The sequence below is a fragment of the Suncus etruscus genome, chromosome 5, assembly GCF_024139225.1.
Source record: "Suncus etruscus isolate mSunEtr1 chromosome 5, mSunEtr1.pri.cur, whole genome shotgun sequence".
NCBI classification, from domain to species: Eukaryota; Metazoa; Chordata; class Mammalia; order Eulipotyphla; family Soricidae; genus Suncus; species Suncus etruscus.
The window spans coordinates 99424776-99447972 of record NC_064852.1 but is presented as its reverse complement, the minus strand read 5'-3'; the positions used below and the strand labels follow the sequence as shown (position 1 = coordinate 99447972).

The following is a 23197-nucleotide window of genomic DNA, read 5'->3' as shown; positions in this document are numbered from 1 at the left end:
GTTAAGCTGCTTGTGTGGGCAGAACATTCTGCTAGAAACAGCAGACAAAAGTTTTCAATTAGGATCTGATATTTTTGCAATTTTAGGAAGAAAAAATCATTGCCTAGAGTAATTTTCAATTTTGTATTTCTATTAAGAAATTTTTATGAAATGTCCTTTAAATCAGAAAAATATCATGGTATTAGGCCAATTTTCTTTTCTTTCTGATCTTAAATTGAGAGAACACTTTACTTATATAAATATATACTACACAAGTAAAATTTTTGGACTTGGAAATGTGCTATCTATTTAAATATCTTTTGCTCTTCTTCTTTATCATTAGAAATTGATGGAAACAGTGTATATTTTCATCATATCATCTTCTCCACCATTGCTAAATCCCTAAAAATTCATTCCTTCTTCAGAAGTACTATTTGCAACCACTGAGGCCCAGATTGCCAATTCCTCTTGGAAAATTTTTTTATAAGAAAAGAATTTTGCAACGTTATTGTTAATATCTGACCAATATTAGATGGAAATAAACCTGTTTTCCTTTATGCCAACTTGATGTGTAATAAAATGATAAATGAAACCTTTGTATTCATTTTTAGTAAGGACAGCTTGTCTGAATCAACACAATAGATGACAACTTCACACAGTTCAAAGCAAGGTTTAAGAGTAGTGGCACATGTCTACCAAAAAAGTTTTTGACTTTTAATTTAATGAACACATATAAACAGGTCATAAAATATAAAGGGAATTGGAAATAGAATTTATTTGTAAACTTGTTGAGGGCTGAAATGGTAGGGGCACTTGCCCTGCATGCAGCTGATACAAGTTCTATTCCCTGCATCCCATGTTGTCCTCCAGGCAATTCTAGGAATAATTCACAAGTGTACAACCAGGAGTAAGCTCTGAGTATTGTCAAATATGGGCCTCAAATCAAAACAAAATTAACATAAAAAAAGCAAATAATATCTATTGTTGACATGGTTTATCTCCATATTTCTTAAGAGAAATATTTCTAAAAAGAGGAAAGGAAGTGATCCTTTTATGACCCCATCTGAGGGATGGTTTCAAAGAGTTCTTTGAGGCTAATATAATTAATTTTCATATCCATCCAAGTATAAGCAAATTTCATGATTTTTTCCCTAACAACTGTGAAATATTCCAGTATGTAGATGTATCACAGTTTCTTTAGCCATTCCTGTTCTCGGTCAGTTGGGTTGTTGTCAGATTCTGATTATTGTAGTCTTGTGACAAACATAGGAATGCAGAGGGCTTTTCTGCATGGTTTTCTTTGAGTTCCTAAGGAATATTCCTAATCATATCCAGAAACATTACAGATGAGGGCTTGAAGGACCATTCCTGCTAGGTAACTTGCCACAAATAGTGAAGTAGTACTGTTAGGATGAAGAAGGAAACACTGACAGTTATAGTGGAATTGATTACTCTGGACAAAAACATGATGCTTAAAGGGCATATGTGGATATGCAATCCACAATGTTAAATATGGTGGAGGGGGAGACAGAAGGAGAGAGAGAGATAAGTAAAATGTCTGTTAAGAGGCAGACAGTGGGTAGGGTGGGTTAGGGTGGGAGGAAAACAGGAGACAATGATAGTGGGAAATGTACACTAGTGAAAGTTGGTGTACATTGTATGAATGGAACTCAATCATGAACAATTTTGTAACGGTGGTGATTAAATAATTATTTAAACATATATACATATATATATAATTATTTCTTTGGAGGCTTGAACAGTATACTATTCAGAGTGACTGACATGCCAGAGAAAACAAAGGGAAAATAATGAAACTTAACCTGGAGTGGGCCAAAAGACTAAGATTTGCGAAATAACAACTTCCTCAGTGACTGAAAATAAATGTGTGTTTTCTTTGGATATGTGTGCAAGAATATTGTGTGGAGTTGCAACCTAGAGATTTAGTGGAATTCCAAAATAGAACTTCTTAGATGGGCTAAGACTATTGGCAAGCATAATCTGAATTAGTTTGAGAGGGAGATGTAGGTGGGGCTATAAACAGCCAGCTGGAAAGCACATGAAATTTCAGCAAGTGCTTCCTGGAAATGAGTATTTTTTATGGAGTTCACAAACCACTCAGGAATGAGTGTCAGCATCTGACATATAGTAAGTGAAGAGAATGCTGAGTCCAGCTCATAGCTCTTACACTTCTGGAGCCTATTCTTTTTTTCTTGCTACCTTTCAAAATTCAAAGAGCATTTTTCAATTAGTGATTTAGGGAAGAACAGTAGCTGCTTCAAATAGGATCAATAACATGTATGCCCTCTTTCCACTACAGAACTTATATCTATAGATGCAGAAGGACTTTATATTGTTTAACAATAAACAAACTCCTTATCCTTTCCATTCTTTCCTCAGTATCTGGTACCTCACAGGTTTATTAACTAGTGATCAATAAATATTACTAACCTCAAAATAAGTAAATACAAGTGGGCAAAGGAGAGAAGGGATCTGTATGAGATTTTATCCAAGAATAAGGAAAGACAGGAATGCTCTAACACAAAAAATGAATATGTGGACTCAGTTTTGAAGAAAGTAATTGCCTTACCTTATGTATACCTTATGTATACCTTCTGCTATTCAAAAGTATATGTTATTATATGGATAATGTGTTTAATATATAGTATTATAGCATTGGCACCACTGCACAGATATGTGCCTTATATGCAACCAACCTATGGTTTTTTATCTGTTTATGTTTGATCTATATAGTCAAGCTCAGCCAGGAGTAATCCCTAAGCACAGAGTCAAGAATATATCTTGAGCATAGTTAGCTATAGCCCCAAACCTAAAACAATAATATATTTATATGATAGTTTTTATATATGTCAAAATAATTTATACATAATATAGGGATACATCGACATTATTCATTTTATCCTTTGGATTATTTGTAGAATAAATAGGATTTTTGCCTCTCTTCTTGTATACTTGAAATAGTAATGTTAAAATTAAAAATGACTGTGTGTCCAGGAATATATGGGAAGATAAAGAAGATTGAGTGTATGTATATAGAGTGAATACTACTCAATTTTTAGAAAAAATGAGATCTTATGCTCTTTAGGGGTATGAAGGAGTCTTGTGTTTTACTGTACCATTAGTGGAACTAGAGTGGGTTATGATGAATGAAGTACATTAGGAGAAGACAAATTTTGTATAATTTCACACAGAATAGAAAAGTCAAGAGAAAGGAAGAGTCTTTGTTTTATGAAAATAAGGTCTTAAGACTGAATGAAGGAGTGAGGCTACAATTTCTGGAGGAATTTTCATAGGATGCTGAAATTTGGTATTGTAATATCTCAGTAAATTTAGATTCTGACTAGAGTTTCCTAGCTGTCATGTTGGTTAAGTATATATACATATATGTGTATACATATATTTATATTTATGGTCTAACTTATGGTTCCTAGCTGTCATGTTGTGTCAGAATATATATTTTCAGTATATATATATATATATATATATATATATATATATATATACACACACACACACATATATGGTTAAATAAATTCTAGCATTATGAACAGAAGTAGTGAGTTTGCTGGTTAAAGAAGAGATTCAGGGGCCGGGTAGGTGGCGCTGGAGGTAAGGTGTCTGCCTTGCAAGCGCTAGCCAAGGAAGGACCGCGGTTCGATCCCCCGGCGTCCCATATGGTCCCCCCAAGCCAGGGGCGATTTCTGAGCGCATAGCCAGGAGTAACCCCTGAGCGTCAAATGGGTGTGGCCCAAAAAAAACCAAAAAAAAAAAAAAAAAAAAAAGAAGAGATTCAAATACACTGGTACAAGACTTCATGTGGTCTTTTTTTCTAGAATCATGGCATAGATTTCTGGTGATAGATTGTTTAATTTTGATTTTATTTTTTATTCATTTTTTTGGCCACACCCTGTGATGCTTGGGGTTATTCCTGGATATGTGTTCAGAAATTGCTCCTGACTTGGGGGACCATATGAGACACCAGGGGATTGAACCATGGAACCATGGTCCATCCTAGGTTAGCACGTGTAAGGCAAGTAAATGTCCTACTGCTTGCACCACTGCTCTGGCCCCAGTTTTGATTTTATTTTTTGGTGTGTTATTGATGCTTACTTCTAGCTCTCTACTCAGAGGTCACCCCTGGCAGCGCTCAGAAGACCATATGGGATTGCCAGAGATTGAACCCCAGTTGGCCACATATAAAGTAAACAACCTATCCACTGTACTATCTTTCTGCTCCTAGATTGTTTAGAGGGCTGTCTGTTTTTTCGTCTTTCTTTAGCTATAATTCTTGTGCTGGCAATTGAGAAAAAAGTGAAACTGAACAAATTTCTATGATTGTTTTTTATTAAATAACCCATTAATTGTAATTTCTTAGTATTTTTCCCATTTTCTCGTGTCTTGGGTCTTTTGGAGACATCGAGTTTTGAGAAAGTATACATTTTACAAACTAAGGTTTTATATTTTTATTTTTTGGGGGTTTTTTTTTTGGGGGGGAGGACGTGGGTGAGAGAATTTCCTCAGCAGTGCTCAGGGGCTACTCCTGTTCTGTGCTCATGAGTAATCCTTTGATTGGGCTCAAGGGACCATATTTGGTGCCAGGATTGAATCAAGGTTTGCCAGATGATCTGTACTAGCTCTCTAATATAAATTCCTTACTCCTGTATTATCTCTATGATTTCTAGTTCTGGTTTTATAATTTTGAGACTTTTAAATTTGACATGGTTTTTCTACCAATGATATGTCATTTGAATTGAGTTAAGTGACTATAAATCAGATGTCATAAAATGGCATTTTTCATGGCTATACTAGAATTATTACTATTAACAAATAGTATTACTACTAATTGATCAACCTCTATTATATACATTCAATGAATATAAATATTAGTAGTAGCATTTTATTATTTTCATATATTTTAACATTTTGAAAGGGCTTTCTGATTTTAAAAACCCACTTTATTAAGTTTAGTAAAAATGACTCTTTTTTTCTTTGTTTTGTTTTGTTTGGATCACACCCAGCGTTGCTCAGGGGTTACTCCTGGCTATCTGCTCAGAAATAGCTCCTGGCAGGCACGGGGGACCATATGGGACACCAGGAATTGAACCAACCACCTTAGATCCTGGATCGGCTGCTTGCAAGGCAAACGCTGTTGTGCTATCTCTCAGGCCCCATGACTCATTTTTTAAAATATAAGAGTTTTGTAGTACTGGCAAAATAATTATTTATAACCACTGTGCTTCTGATTATTATTAGTTATCTATAATAATTTTAATAGAAAAACTATTTATATATAGTTGAAATAATTATCTTTATATTTATGGCTTCTCTTCATATATGTTAACTTTTCCTGGGGAGAAACACTGAAGATCTGCCAAATAATGAAGCAGAGATATTCAATAAGAATATCAGCTACTTTGCTTTTGCTCTTCAATTCAGATAAAAGTAATCCTTCAGATACTTTCATCCTACTCAAGTAAGGGAAGTTGTCTGAGTATATAAACTATAGAAATTTTTTCTCCTTTTAACTCTACTAACAAATGGAGTTAGTTTGGTAGAAGTGTCTTCTTATAGCTTTATCTTGCAATTCATTAAAGCAAACAAATAGTAAAGATGCCATTTAAGTTGGTAACTCAAATAGGAAATATTCTGACCACAGAATAGCATTCTACACATGACTCTTTTGTGAATAAGCAACTGTGCTGGGGGAAAGAGCAGGTCATATGTATATAGCTTTGTTCAAATTATTCACTGAAGCACTACTTCATGGGTCAAGATCATTCAGTCTTATTGATGCTTTCACCTTTGATTTTTTTTTCCACCTTTGATTTTTTTTCCCCTTAACTGTTGGATCTTTTATTTCCCTCCTGTACAAAAACTTGAGCACACAGTGATTTGTTAGCCACCAAAGGAGAAAGAAAAATGAATGTGTGCTGGGTGGTTTCTAAAGCACTTGGTTCTTTTCCTGGGAGAGATTTCCAGCCTTGCAAACTTCAAAATGTAAACAAAAATGAATGAATGATTTAGCAGTAATATTGTTTGCAATTTTGATGTGAGTTAAGAAGTAAAAGTTATTCAGAATATTTTTTCATTCAAATTAATCTTCCTTCGATCCCTCATACATTATTCAAAACACTGTGGTAGAATGACCAATTCCATCTGAATGTTGGATGGTTTATTTTCTTTTAAAAAGAGCCTCTGCCAGCTGCATGAATAACCATAATTCAATGCTAAAACTTTAAAGTCAAGTCTATTTTAAAATATTTTCTTGTTTCTTTTTAGTAACTATTTTTATTGGCATGCTAGCTTCCAAGTGATGGGAAAACAGCACAAATTGATCAAACAGAATTACTACTTGTCCTTTTTTTTTAAATAGATGATTAACCTGAACATAATTCATATTTTGTAAACAATTTATAGCCTTGGATATGCAAATATCTCAGGAATATTTTAAATATTAATACTCTCAGGAGTATTACAAATATTACATAATGTAAACGGAAGTGATGACAGGCACAGTAGAAAGCTGCTTGACTAGAATCAAGACTCATTATATTTAACTAGGTTGAGACTAAGATGTACATTTTTGCATCGTTTTAGTATTCACGTGTGGCAACTCTGAGTAATTTTTAAACTCAGTACTCCCCAAGTTATATGGAGACAGAATTAATAAATATCTTGTTAACATGAGATTTTAATTTACTAAAATTTAGGTTTTTTCTGAGATTCTGAAAACTATAAAGCTTCTTGATAATATCAAGCCTGCTGGTTCCAAACTACATTTCTAGTATGGAAAGTCTAAAGACTTTTTTTGCAAATCTAAAACTTTAGTTTATTCAATTAGGTAGAAAGTGGTCTTGAAGACAATATAGAGCAAACAAAGTTAAAGAGTAAGATATAAGTCAATTTGTTATTTTTTAGCCCTAGATACTACAAAAATCATCTGTAAAATAATAATACTTGACTCAGTTTTAGATCTGATTTAATTGTTTTAGAGTGTTTTTATATCTGTAGTTAAAATTTCTTGGCTATCCTCAGATGTAGTTTTATGACTACATTGCTTTGAACTGAGACTTGTAATACCAAGAAGACCAGATACTAATGATAGATAAGAACATACACCTTCCTGAAGAGATGTCTACATTTGGAGCTAGTATGAAGTTATTGACTCACCTGAAGAACATAGAATCCTAATGGAAGAAATTCAATAATTTGAGAGGCTAGCCTGATAAAGCCTAATGGATACTTATTCACTAGGAGACATACTTGCCAGGGATGGACTGGTGCAGGTAGCCTTCAAGGGCTCTGCTCTAATAAATACTTTCTTACTTTCTGAGTTCCCCTTTTGTGCCAAAACATATTTTCTCACCATTATTCTTCTTAACATATTAAAGCACACTTATACAGTATATCTTAAAACGTCTTTTCTTTTATTCTTCTATACCTATTTGCTTTAATTACTTCTATTCCTCTTATTTAATTTTTCAGTCTTTTGCTTAAAAGTTGACAGTCTAAGTCCTTATTTATGGTGAATTTTCTTTATGTCTATATTTGCAGTTTATTTTCTATTTTTTTATTTTTTGATTAATAAATTTTATTTTCAAAATATTAAGCAAGTGTTCTGTCTTTACTTTTGTCCTTTATATAGCCATTATGCATTACAGTATATATGTTATAGTAATCTTAAAATTAAATACAAAAGCTAAATTTTCTAAGATGAAATTGAAATGAAATGGCATAGAAAATATTTTGGTATAAGGACATAAAAATACCACTTTCTTATCTTGGAGAAATATATTTAATATAAAATTGGAATCATAAGAACAAAGCTACTTTCTTAAGACATTTTAACCCCAGAACTGGGTAAGTACCAATGAATTCTTGACCTGACTGCATTGAGCAGGAAAACGGCTCAGAAAGATTTATTCAATGGATTTGTATATTTAAAACTTCTACTATCATTAAACTCAATGAAAAAGTTAACAACAGATCATTTTGTAAACATATAATCGAAGTCAATAGTAATCAGGATTTTTGTGAAATTGTCAGGCCAATTGAATTTCCCTTTCTGTTAGAAAAATAGGACTGATGTAACAGTTGAAGAAATGGCTTGAATTTACATGACTTTGAATAAACTGCAGCATTTTACTTATTTGGCATATAAATTACAGATTTTTAAAAAGTGACCTAAAATGAAATTATGTATGGATAGAGTTTTATTTATCTACATCAAATATTTATCCAAAATAATTAAGTTTTTTGGTGTCTGTGCACTGACTTGTTTTAATATTATGATAATATTTACATTACATTTTTCTTTGATATTTGGGTCATGCTCAGTGGGGTTCACATTTTATTTTCTTGATATAAAACTGCAAATGTACCATATTTTAGAATCTAGAAATACTACAAAGTGTGTGTATATATATATATGTATATATATATATATATATATATATATATATATATATATGTATGTGGGTATGATTTTGTTTGTGTAAACCACAGAAAACAATGAATGTAAAGCGTAGAAGTAGAATGTCAGATTACTTGCTTTCGGGTGTCAGAAGATTTCTTCTAGAGAAGCCATAATACAGACTAGACTAACACTAACAGACTAGAATAAATGCTATTATATATAAAAACTGTATTAATCACTGTTTCTGAAGAATAGAACACATAGCATATAAATGTATCATAGATCATGAACATTATTATTTCTCTCCTCTATTTTGAAGACCATTAAATTGCATATATGTTATTTACTTACAAATGTATGTGATTACATATACACAATATCTTAAACATTTACACTAATAAATAGAAACTATTTGAAAGGCTTTCTAATTTATTGAGAAATGAAAAACTTTACCTAATGTATTTTGTTCAGAAGGAGTGGACTAAGAACGACGGTTATAACATTTTCCCCTATAAAAAATTAACTATCATTGGAGGGAAGCTTCCAAAAGTGATTTTTATATCTGAGTAATTGCTATTTTTGTTATCATTTTACATTTTGAACTCTTTTCATTGTCCTTGTTAAATTCTGTAGATTAAAGATTGTTGCTATGAAGGCAGTTTTCGATTAGACTAAGAAGTCTAGAAGACTTACAGTTTTGGGAGAGGGTCACTGCTGGTATATCAATATAAATCCTCATTGAAACTATAGCATCCTCTCTCTATTCCTTTTCTTCTTACTCTATTCCTCCTTATTCAATCAAATTATATTTACAAAGCTGAAGAAAGTAATGAGCCTGAGAAACTTAGGTCCAGTAAGAATTTTCCTTAAAAAGTATCACTATAAAGGATGTAGTGTATAAGAACAGTTTATAGATATCTCATATGGAGAATTATGGAACAGCAGAGAAATTAGATAATTTCTAATTATGGAAACCCATGAACTCATGTATGTGCTAGTTTTGTTAATGAAATTCTGAAATTAAAATATGTTCCCAAGAAAGGGTTTCCCCTTTTTTCTATTCTTTCTTTGGTCTTATTGATTTACTTCTTAATGAACATTAATTATAGTTCATGCATAAATGTACTTCTTATGGATACTTCATAAGGAGGCCTAAACATTACTTGGGAAATAGAAGGCATGAAATATATGTGTTTTTAATGAACTATTTTTACACAATAACATTTATTGGTCCTGATTTTCTTTTACAAAAATCTGATATTATAGTACCAGCTGCCATATCAGTTCAGAGCATTGTTTCGAGGAGCAAATTTCACAACAGATGGTGCTTCTGTTTATTATTGTAAAATCATATTCAAAAGGATTATTATTTCTAACATTGCTTTACTCATTTAGCATATTCAGTTTCCCAAGAGAACAAGGTTGACACTTAAATAAACAGATGATATTTATATGAGGCATAAGTCCGAACCACCTTCCTCCTGCTGTATTAATTATATTCAAGAAATTGAGTTCTGAACCTTTTCATTTTTTTATTTGCCAGATTTATTTTCCATTTCTGAAATGAGGAATTTTGTTTCACTTGTTCAAGGGACCACAGGTAATAAAATGAAGGACTTTGGAGCAGGCTAGATAAAAAGACTACCTGAGATGTTTAATTTTATGTGTCCCTTGATCAGGTTGTGAGGTACTCAAATATTTGTCTGGCTATGTTCGTCTAGTAGTTGTTTCCAGATGTGATTAGCATTTAAATCAGTGTGTTGAAGTAACCAGAATGCTTTAACTTTGTTTATGATGATAAATTTTGGTGTTGGTACCATATAGAGAGTTCTGGTGAAAGAGCACAAGTCTAATCTGAGTGAGACCCTGATTTCAAGAGAACCCCCCTCCTGGTACTCACTGTGCCCTTGCCCTACCAGTAATGCAGGGTATAGCCCTGGAGGCTCTTGAAAACCTGAATTTGGCACATTATATCACCAGAGGCCTATCTCCATGGAACCCATTATTGAAAGCTTCCCCCCACTAGCATCTAGATATGTAATTTTCCCTTTAAATTTATTAGTGTATTTGATTTTACAGGTTATTTTTTTTCTTAGACTATACTTGTGGATTCTAGTGATTAATTTAAATTTTTCTCACAGTAGTATTTAGAAATGAAAATTTGTTTATTGTGCTCGCTTCGGCAGCACATATACTAAAATTGGAAAGATACAGAGAAGATTAGCATGGCCCCTGTGCAAGGATGATACACAAATAAAAATAAACAAACATTAATTAATTATCAATTATTTAATATAATTAATAATTAATTAAATTCGTTCTATTGGTGTATCTTCTCTATGGCTTAATGTAAAACATGTCATGTTAATTATATAGAGAACATGATATACTTGTTTAAGCATGTTTGTTTAAATATAACATGTTTGTTTAAATATATTTGACTGTATTTATGTTCTTTATTCAGGGAAAAAATTCAAATCAGACAAAAGACATAGCTGTCATTAAGTTTGATGTATGATAATTTCCTTTAGGATTTTTTTGAGATTGTTAATTAAAAAAATAATGTGAATTTATTTATAAATAAAATTCAAGATCTTAGGCCTTTTTGTCAAGATAAATATCAAGTTCTGACTTTGAATAGATAATCTTTTTTTCTTTTCTTTTTTATTTTATTTTTTTGGTACCACGCATGGCTGTGCTTAGGCTTTACAGCTGGCTCTGTGCTCGGTATCACTCTTGGAGTATCAAACTGGGTTGGCCACCTGCAAGACTAGCCTGATCTACTGTAGGATTGCTATCCACTATATGAAGGCTACCCATTGTACAATAGCTCTGCAGCCCTTATCTTTTTAAAGTTGGTTTTGATTTTGTCTTAAAAATTATAACTGTTGGTTTTTGGTCTACTCTTTTTTTTAATCCTTTTTGTACTTTTTTTGTTACTCCCTTAATGGTCATTAGTTTTGTTTTGTTGTTGTCTTGTCTCATTTTATTTTGTTTTGTTACTTTTTTTCTTCTCTCTTCTTTTTCTTCTTTTTCTTCTCTCTTCTTTTTTTCTCTCTTCTTCCCTTTTTTCTTCCAAATAAATACTTACAGCACCTAGACAGACTCCTCCCATATCCCTTCTTCTATCTCCAATAGAGCCACATTATTGGAATCACCTAGATCAGCATCATAATTGGAGGGAGAAAAAAAAGGATAGTACCAGGACTACATAGTCTATATCCATTTGGTGAAAATAAAAAATGATCAGACTTGAGCACAAAATCCAAAGTCAACGACAACAGAAATTATACCCAATCTATATCAAACTGTACATGGGGGAACAGTTGCACTAGCATAACGGGGGTAGTGGAAGGAGAAGAGGGATGCATGCTGAGAACAGGAATGGAGGGTGGACAACACTGGTGTTGGGAATTTTCCTCATTTATTACTCCTATGTGCCTTAAATATTACTGTGAAAGATTTGTAATTCATTTTGCCCACAATAAAAAAGATTATATAATATATAAGTATATATTAATGTATAATATAAAAGTAATTATGATAATTATAATTGTGCATATTTATATTTTTATATTTATTATATAATTATAATAATATATAACATATATTACATATATTTATATATATATTTAAGCTTTGCTCCACAGTATGAGTATCTCAAATGGGAGTGCACTAGACTTTTAAAGAGCATTCTTTTTAATCAAAACATAAATTATAACTGTGGTATTGTTGTGTTATATTACCATTGCTAAATCTTAATGCTATTAAGAACAGAATATATTACTTTGTCCCTCTCCCGCAATTCTTTCATAATCTAGAGCATAGTGCAATGCCATTACCTTTAAATTTAATTTGAAATTTGCACATATAGATACCTATTCCTAATGTCATTACTAATTAATCATTTTAATAGTGATATTTAATACTGATATTAAGTAATATTTCAAATGATTTACTGCATTATTGATATAAATGTCACCTCCAGCATGATAATTTTTACATGATCACATGGTTTACGAAATGACAACCAGAAGGTTTGAATTTGAGATCTTTTCCTTTCCAAAACTGATTGACTACTGTTCTTTGAAGATTATGTGAAAATAAAGTTCAAAGTTTTTAAAGTTTTTCTAGGGCACTCCAAAAAATTGGCATGTTTAAACTAAACTTAAGTTGGCCTCTCTAACCTAAAGACCTAATTAAAAATTTAGATGAGTTGAGCTTTTGGGCTGTACATGCTTTTTTATTTTTTTTAACAATTTTTATTGTGACCAAGTGGATTACAAATCTTTCACAGTAATATTTTAGTACATAGCAGCATTGAACCCAGGGCATTCCCACCACCAGTGTTGTCCTCTCTCCAACCCTGTACCCAGCATGCATCTCATACCCCCTTCCTTTGCCCCTCAGGCTGCTAGTATAAGTGGTTCCCTCAGTGTCTAGTTTGCTGTAGAATGAGTATTGATTCTGTTGTCATTGGCTTTGGATTTGGTGTTTAATACTGGTCATATTTTTTCTACTCTATGTTCATACAACTATTTGGTCTTGGCACCATCCATTTTTCCCCTCAATTTATGAGGCAGAACAAGATGATTCAAGTTATGTGGTTCTGTTAGAAGGGAAAGAAAAAAAGAAAAGAAAAAAAAACAAGAAAAAAAAGCAAAAACAAAAACATCTGGGAGGGGTCCATCTAGAGAGTTATAAATATCAATTTAAGAGAAGAGAGGGGAGAAGGAAGAAAAACATCACATAAAGACAAAAAATTAAGAAAAAAAAGAACAAGCAAACAAGGAAATAAAACAAAACAAAACAAAAACTACAATGACAAAAAATAATCCCCAAAATACCACCGCAATACAGACAATAACCAAGCAATAATCATGAGCCCAAAATAAAACAAAAAAAGAAAAAGAAAAAAATTGAACTTCTGGAAACATAATGAAAGACTCTATCCTAGGCTTCATCCTAGGATCGGTGCAAACACCAAGACCACCAATTATAGAAGATTGATTAAACCAACAGTGTTGGAAGAGAACTTCTCAAACTGTAAAGACTCTATCCTAGGCTCCATCCTATAACCTGTACAAATACCAAGATCTCTAATTGCATAGGCCTGATATTTATTATCCATGGGGTACCTGGGATACTGCCAAGAGTAAATGCTGAGCACTTATCTGAGACTAATTCACTGACATGGATATGAATGGAAATAGTGACTTAAAGTTCTTTGTGTGAAATAGATGATCTAAAAGTTAAGTGGTGCTGATTACAATAAAAGAAAGTGAACAGTATTATAAAGTCAACACTGCTTTTCTTTCATGTATTATTCACAGCATAATTGATCACAAGAACATTTTTTAAATTTGTATTGGCATTGTGGTTTATTCAACTCAATCCTTTATGTGTTGACATAAATAAGATACTGTTTTAAAGTATCCAAATGGTTTTTGAGAGGGAGGATATTTTAAGCACAAGTGATTGAATAAATGAATATCTTATTTTCCCAGAGAAGTCACATATTCCTACAGCTATATTTCAATTGCCTTTTATCTGTTTTAATAAGTTCTTTACATGAATATAATATTGGCCATTTTAAAATGTGAAGATAAAATTATTTAACAAAGTTTTTAAGTACTACCAAAGAGGAAAATATTTAAGAGAAATATCAATTTACTGTTGCTATTTCAGTCTGTGTATTTTATATTTTATTTTCATATATTTAACATTTTCTTAAAAAATTGAGATTAAACTATAAAAGAAAATTGCGTAAAGAAAAAAATATTTTGTATCACCTAAAGATAAAATGGACATTTAATGAAGAGTGACTAATTCCTTTTCCCTCCCCCTTAGTAGGTTTTCCCCCATTACTAAGGACTTGTCCAGAATGACCTTTGTGAAAGAAAAATTTGGTGACATTGCCTATAAAAACCATTTTTTGCAACTAAGTCAGTTACAGGCTTTGTTTGAAGGCAAGAAAACACAGTTCTTCCAATCACAGCTAGCATGCTGTCTTCTGAAAGCCTTGTACTCCTATAAATTCAACCCCATTCATTGTAGTCATGCTGAAATATTTCAATGAATTCCTCAAAGGAAATTTTACTTATGGCCAGACTTTATTGATATATATATTGTGAGCTGTGATTTTATTTTTGCAGGAGAGAAATGAGATACAAAAATGGAAGCAATAAATTTGATAATTAAACATGAAGATAGCCAGAATTTATTAGAGGATATGCATATAATTTATGAATATTTTCCCCAGCAGCCCCAATTTATGAATATTTTAAGACAGGTGTCTGGAAAAGTAAAAAGTGTATGCTGTTAATGTGGTCTTAGCTTTGTGTTTGAATTTAATAACTATTGAGACTGTTATGTTTGTAGATATTTAAAAAAATGATACTACTGTGCTCTTACTATCAATAGTGTGTTCAAAGCAGTAATCCTTTGTGTAGATACAAATTTATTTCCAATATCCTTTTATTAGTATAATGACTAAAGTGGATAGGAGGGATTCTTACTCCAGAGATGACCAATCAATACCAAAAGGGAGGTGGTGTGTTTATCCAGAGAAAAGGCAAAGCTTTTTCAAAGACTCACTAAGGGGCTCATTAATAACATGTATTGTCTTTTGTGTGTGTACTTTGGTGAGTGGTGTTCCAAACAGTGCTCAAACTTGGGAGCAAATGCCAGTGATACTCAACTAACCAAATGGACCTGAAAGTTTAATGCTAGAACCAGTTTATGTGATGCAGCTCTTGGCCTTATAGTGTGGAGGCCTCAGTATTCAGGGGTCTTCAGGGCTGTACTTAATGATGGTCAGAGCACATGTGGTATTAGGGATTGAAATTTTGTGCATATAAGGAATGTAACCTTGATCTCTGAGATCTCTCCCTGGACCTCAATATTATTTATCTTTACCAAAGCTAATTATGCCAATTCTATTTGCCCTGGGGTAAAACCTGGGCATTCCCTTAGTTTATTACTTAATATAGGATCTAACAGCAAGGTATTGCTCTTGATAACTCATAAATAGCTCTCAGCTATATGGACATATAATATTAGTTAGTTGCGAAAACAGCAAAGAACAAAGTATATTACATTAAAATTCTGAAAAGATTGCTGTATTTCTTTAGGTTATTGTTTCTGTGTGCTTGCAAACTGTATTTATAAACCATTGGCTGTTGGCTCTTTGTATTTTCATTTCATCTAGAATTCTGACACATTCACATGACTTGTGGGTAGTATTCCTTTAGAAAATAGGAGAGGTCATTCCATAATAAAAATAGGAGATTAATAAATTGGCTCTTAAATTAAAATGCCATTTTATGAAGCATTTATATTATCTTTGTAATAAATATTTGTTTTTCACAATTGTAAAAATGTAATTAAGAAAGCAGATTATTTTAGAATGTTCTTTATAAAGTTGATAATATTTACATTGTTTAAAGTATATAGTGTGAGAATACTATATTAATTCATTAAAATATATGTTATGTGTCTAGCATAAACACCCTATAAGGCTGTGATATAAAGACCTGGCTTTTCATGGAGCTTAGAATTAGGTTAAAAAAATAAATAAATGTTCATCTCCTTAGGGGATGGCCCTGCTGTCCAGTCTGGGGTCTTTGTTGGATTAAAGTATTAAACCTTAAATAAATAAATAAACAAATAAATAAATAAATAAATAAATAAATTGGGTGAAAAAATAATAAAGAAGTAAATTCTTAATTAGTCATCATCCAAATATATAATATGTTATTACTGAATATGTGGAAGAAATATAAAACCTAGAAGGAAGGTAGTAGGGATAGTGATACCAAATTTTTCTCAGAGAATACTAAAGGTCCATGAGGTGATAAAGAAAAAACATAGCTTTCTGGAATGGTAACAGTATTGGGAAAATTCTGGAGACTTTTGTTCATTGAAAAACCCTACTATTTTAAAGATTTTATTAAATTTAAGCCTTTGACAATATCATTAAGTTAGTTTTGAGAGTGGGCTATAACTGAAGGCTAAATCTAAACACATAGAAAAGATAATTCTCAATAAATGTTAAAGACTGCTCTTTTTCATATTTGAGAATTCTTAAAATTAGCAAACAAAATTAATAATATCTAAAAAGATTCAAGTTTACTAATCCTAGCAATTTGACTTAACATTAAATCACCTAACTTATCAAATTTACAAAATTAAAGAACAAAAATATTAATCTCAACATATAAATAGAAAAGGTAATATATTCATTCATAATTTAAAACTCTTAAATTATTAATTGAAATTTTTTCCAGTATGGCAAAGTATGTCTTGCATATTAAGCTCACGGATAAATTATCTCATATACTATAATATATGAAACAAGGCAAAGATTTCACACTACCTTTCTGTGACACTGAACTAGAAGACCATCCCTGAAAATGAACAAATGCCAAGTGAGTAGAAAATAGGATGTCCTAACTGTATATGAATATACCAGAGCCTTTCTCCCTAGCCTGGGGAGTGCTGGGGAGGAGGGTGGGCAAACATCTGGCTTCCGGTTTCCTCTTTGATTCTGGAGACCAGCCCTTGCCAGGTATAGGGTTTGGGGAGACCCCATACCAGAGCTTTTCTCCCTAGCCTGGGGAGTGCTGGGAGGCTTTGCAGGCCCCCGGCCGTCCTTGTCTTTTTCCCCTGACTCCAGGCCTTCCCTGGGTGCCAACTCAGATGGCCAGAAGTGGGTTCAGGTATACTTTTAGTGGTTCTCAGGCTTCCCCCCTCCCTCCGTACTCCAGAGGAGAGGTGCATGGGGAGGAGGGCAGGCAGACATTTGGCTTCCGGTTTCCTTTTTGATTCTGGAGACCAGCTCTTGCCAACTATAGGGTTTTTCTCCCCTGGACTTCAGTCTTTCCCTGGGTACCGGTCTAGGTGGACTCTATAGGGGTCAACAGGCTTTCCCCCTATCTCCCCCTACACTAATGGGAATGCGCTCTGGGAGGAGGGCAGGCTGTTCTAGCACTGGTTTATGTTGAGACAGTCAGTGGAAATTTTTTCTCCTTGTTTTCATATTGATAGTATAGTGTGCATATATTCTATATATCCATAATATCCATCTTGTATTGTGACCTTGATACTGCCCTACATAGCTTATTTCTAATATTTTGCTGCCTCAGTCCCAACCCTTACTTCCCCATCCTCCCATGTAGGTGTAGCTAATGACATGAAGCTCACCACATAGAGTGATAAGTGCAGTTAGAGAAATAACTACACTGAAAAATATCATAACAATGTGAATGAGTGAGGGAAAAAGAAAGCCTGTCTCAAGTACAGGTGTGGGTGGGGTGGGGTGTAGGTAGATCTGGGAAATTGGTGGTGGGAATCCTGCACTGGTGAAGGGGGTGTTCTTTACATGACTGTAATCATACAACTACAATTATATTTGTAATCACGGTGTTTAAATAAAGATAATTAAAAAAATTTTTACAGAAATAAATATATTTGGGACCAGAGCAGTGGCAGAAGCAGTAGGGCATCTGCCTTGCACATGCTAACCTAGGACATACCGTGGTTCAATTCCCGGCATCCCATATAGTCCCCCAAGCCAGGAGCGATTTCTGAGCACATAGCCAGGAGTAACCCCTGAGCATCACTGGGTGTGACCCAAAAACCAAAATAAATAAAAAATACATTTAACAATATTTCTGGACCTTTAGTCAATATTTTAAGAACTATAAATGATAAACAGCTGTGGTATATTAGAAAAGATGACCAAATACATATATATGTATAAATTATACATATGTGTAATACATATAAAATATGACATGTTTAAGAATTTTGTTGAGTCAATTTGTTATGAATCTCATAATTTGAGCTCTTATAATGCCTTGAAAGGTGACTTTATTTGGATATAGACTTTTTACAAAGTTATTTAAGTTAGAGTTGAAGTTGTCCAATACAGTAATATATCTTTGTAAAAAGGAAAAATGCTTACCGCTGAAAACTGGGGTACCCTCAAGAGGAGGGTCAGGCAATTCCCTGCCTTGGAGAAGCCTGGCAGTTATATTCACAACCCATAATCACTGCCACACCAATGACCCAATTTCATCACTTTACTGCTGATCTCTGCAGAGATGCCTAACTTACCAAAACTTTAGGTCTGTTGGGAAATTGGCTGACATCTCCAGAGCTTTGTTGGTGTGCATGCATGCAGGCCCCTCCCCCAAGCCTCAACCAGAAGCCCTGGGAGCAATAGCCATGTCCCACAGTTGCTGCCAAGTTAGCCACAGAACTTGGAATTCCTTAGCCATCAAAGTAGCATAGAAACCACCTAAGGTTAACAAAACCAATGATAGAATTAACAACTAGTAATGAACAGTTTAGTAAGCCTTCAGACAATGACTTATTGATCCCATTTCGAGATATAGTAATTTTCACAAATTTTCTTTTGCTGCAATATTCAATTTTTTGATAATTATACTGTCACTTATTTGTAAATTAACAATATAATATAAATTATTTTATGCCTGCCAAGGAGGCTGGCTTTGGAGTGGATAGCTATCTGCGAACCATGATTGAGGGAAGTTTATACTTTTGGTAGTTGCGTGGAACATATAATAGCAGAAACAAATGTATTTTGAGCAACTATATTAACCGTGGTGTTTAAATAAAGTGATAAAAATTAAAAATATTAAAAGAGAAAATGTACACACAAGAAAACATGTACATAGATAGTGTGCATATACCCCAGGAAAATGTTATTTTATATAAAAATAAAACAGGTTTTGTAAATTGATTTTATAACTAGTCATTATTTCATAGTTATTGTTTATAAAAGCTTTTTAATGGATTATTTAGGTATATTTTATAATATGCTATCATGACAGTTTTGCTTCATTTTTTAATCAGATTTCCTTTTATTCTCTAATGGCTCTGGCTACTAAATCAAATAGAAGTGATAGCGCAAACTGGAAAGTCTTTCGTTGTTCCTTCAATGTAAAAGAAAAAGTTTTCCACATATCACTATTGACTATAATATTTTAAATTGAATTAAAGACTTGAAGTGATGGTATAGTGAATAGTGTGCTTGCCTTGCAGGCCTCTGACTCAGATTCGATTTTCAGCATCCCATCTGGTCCCCTGTACACTGTGAAAAGTAATTCCTGAGTACAGAGCCAAGAGTAACCCATAAGTACCACTGGGTATGGACCCAAAAGCAAACAAAACAAAACAAACAAAACCAATTGTTTATTAAGTTGAATGGATTCCTTCCTTTGGCTTACTATAAAGGTCATATATTTGTAGGTTAAAAAGGGTTTATCTCAAGGTATTTATTCAAAATATAGTATTGTTTGATATACCAATACTTCTACATATTTACATGATTGGAAGTCTACTGCTAATAGAGGGTATAAGCCACGCCAAGGCAATAGAGAAATTTTTGTTTAAGAAATGTCACAAGGGGCCGGCACAGTGGAGCTAGAGGGGAGGTGTTTGTCTTGCCAGCGCTAGCCTAGGACAAACAGCAGTTCAAACCCCCCCCCCCACGTCCCATATGGTCCCCCAAGCCAGGAGCGACTTCTGAGCATATAGCCAGAGTAACCCTTGTAACCCTGAGCATCACCGGGTGTGCCCCCCTCCCAAAAATAAGTCACAAATTTAACTACCAAACTGCTGATAGTGCTCAGGATTGAAGTCTGGAAGAACAAGATCTGCTTCCTCTTCTCTTTACCATTTCAGCAGTCTCTACTTTTCTAGCATTTCAGGTTATTACTTACCCCTTGACTGGTCTAGCCTAATAAAATTCTGATTTTTTAAATGAAATTTTGCTTTTTCCCCCCCAGCCTTTACAATATAGTTAGAAAAGTGACCTTAAAGATGCAGGTTTGGACTTCAGTTAGACCAATCTCAATACTAGTGTTTGACATATGTAATGAGGGTATTCTCATTATCGTAGGTGTCCTCAACAAAAATTATTGTGCCCCTTAAAAACTACATGCATTTCGAATGTTTTAGGTTCTGACTGGAGGCAGGAAGCACCATAACATTGAACATAATTTCTGGGGCCGGAGAGAGAGCATGGAGGTTAAGGCGTTTAAACTCCTTGCATACAGAAGGGCAGTGGTTCAAATCCAGGCATCCCATATGGTCCCCCGAGCCTGCCAGGAGCGATTTCTGAGCGTATGGCCAGGTGTAACCCCTGAGTGCTGTCAGGTATGACCCCCCCAAAAAAAACAAAAAACAAACAATAAAAAGATTACACATAATTTCATGATTAACACAGGTAGAGATAGAAAAGATACTCTAACCCAAAACATGATCCAGAGGAGAGCTGTTAATATATGACCACAGGTATAATTCATTCTTTTCCAGATCATCTACATAGTGGGGAGCCCTGAGAATCAAATTCCCTACACATGCGTATTACAGATTAAATAGTCAATCCTGGGACTGGAGAGATAGTACAGAATGTTGGGTGTCCCATATAGTACCCTAAACCCACCAGAAGAATACCTGAGTTCATAGGAATAGATCCTTGAGCACTGCTAAGTGTGACCCTAAAACAGAAATAAAGGGTGGGAGGGAAGAGGGCATCTGAGAGGGTGAGAAGGAAACTTTTAACATTGGTGTCAAATGTTGACATTAGTAGTGAAAAATGAAGGAATTGAAGGTTGTCGTTTATTGTATGACTGTAACTCAGTCATAAACAACTTTATCTGTGGAAAAAAGAACTAGTAGTAGTAACAACCTTGTGTCCAAGATGTTTAAATAAAAAGATTTTTAAAAACATATTAATAAATAGTCAATCCTACCTGAACAAAGGTCAAAGAGGCATTCACAAGAATCAGATATACCCAGAAATTGGGGTACAAAGTATATCGATCAATATTACTCCTTGGATATTTGCTAGCTGTTGTCCACTATTTCAGACATGTCTCTAAATTTCTCAGTACTAAGTGCTGAAGTGCTGAACCCCAATTCATCCTATTATTTATGCCTCATAGTGCTCTCTAAGTCACAGCTTTCCTCCTTCTTGCATTTTATGCCATCTTGGCTATAACTACACTTAATCCAACTATCTCTTCTTTCTTTGGCCACCACTCCCTATAAAAACATTGTAATGAGCCACTTAGTCCTTTATTTGAGCTTTTTTTTAATCTCAAATATTTACATAAAAAATGCAAGACAAGTAAAGTGGGGCATAATTATTCAAGCACTACCTTGCCATGACCTGAAATGTCACATTTTAAGTTGAAATATGTTTCTTCACTTAAAATTGGCCTGCAGAAAGTAAAAAGTTTCTGGGTCCAATTCAACATTTTTATTTGCATTTGAAGAAACGTATTTATAGGAATACATTGTAAATCTTTATTAAATTTCAATCACTATTAATATTTCTGAAAATGAGATTTAATAGACAGTTGCAACCATTAACTAAAATAGTAAGAATATTATTATAAAGAATTAAGACAATTTTACAACACAATGTCAAATGATAATTGTCAAATTATAATGAAAGCATGAAACTACTAGAAAGTGGTTTCTATTAAGTTTCTATAATTATGTCAACATAATCTTAATTAATATGTATAATCATTAAAAATTCAAGGAATGTAGAAATGTCTATTATTACTTAAAACAGATTAGTCATTATATCTCTAATGCTTATGTAAAATGTCAGATATGTTCCATTTACTAATAGCAAACTGTATAAAATTACTTCAATAGGATTTGTGAATGTTTTTCTCATAATGTTTATTCTGAAGAATATAATTATTTATTACCTAAACTATTTCACTTTCAATAATAAACTCTGATCATAGCAGTAGCTTTCCTCTAAACCATAATCCTGATGAGTTTTATGAGTTTCAAGAAGAGGACTTAGCATTATCTTTCACAAACTTTAAATCCACATCTCTCTACTTGACTCCTTTTCTATTCCAAAAAGTGTTTATTTGATGTTGGTAGTTTTAGTATATTAGGAAAATTCACTAATTTTACCAGTACAATGATATCAGGGAATAGATTCATTGATAATACTATTGCTATCTGATCAGTTTAGAAGACACTCAGAATTTAAAACTCATTTTTTCTAGCTGGGTTCTAACAAGATTAAAATTAAATAAAATTAGTCTAAAGGTTATATAAATTTCCCAGCAGACTAAACATTGCATGTGGTAGACCAAGGTTCGAATCTCAGTACCATATCATCCTCCAAACACCAGTGGCTGTTCATCTATCTAAGTCTCCAATAACATTAATATACTCTTCTTTTTTTTCAACCAAGTAAATTTATTTGTTCAAATATTCACTAAGTACAATTTTCAGTGCAAAGTAATGATACATTATATCTAGCATCTTAGGATATTATGTTAGTAAAAGTAACCTCTTGAGTTTTACCTCTTGAGTTATGTAGTGAACACCATTTTTTTAAATTTATTTATTTTTTTATTAATTTTTTATTTTTAATTATAAGAACAAAGATGCAAAGAAAGAGGATAAGGTAAAGTTACAGTGGAAGGACAATAACCCATAAACAGAATTCTCAGTAGTCCTATTGCTGATATCTTAACTTTGAACTTTCAGCCAAAGAACATTAAGAAAAATAAAACAGAACCCATGTACAATTACTTTGTCCCTCAAGTCCCCAGATTGTAGTACATAATATTTTTTATCAGCACACAAAGCAATCTAAAGACATAAAATTTATGTAACTTCTTAAACATTGAAGGCAAAGTACTTTTTTACATTTCCATGCACATGCATAGAAATTCCTCCACTATGCATCCGCAAACTACAGAGGCAGTA

General features: G+C 33.1%; 1 protein-coding gene and 1 non-coding gene across 2 annotated transcripts in view; both read left to right on the top strand.

The window, feature by feature from the left end:
• B3GALT1 (beta-1,3-galactosyltransferase 1) overlaps window positions 1-23197 on the top strand; it is a 726928-nt gene that overhangs the window by 186843 nt on the left and 516888 nt on the right. The gene's annotated exons all lie outside the window — the stretch shown is intronic.
• Window positions 10587-10694, top strand: LOC126010659 (U6 spliceosomal RNA). Its single transcript, XR_007496676.1, has one exon. It is a non-coding gene; the product is annotated as a U6 spliceosomal RNA (small nuclear RNA).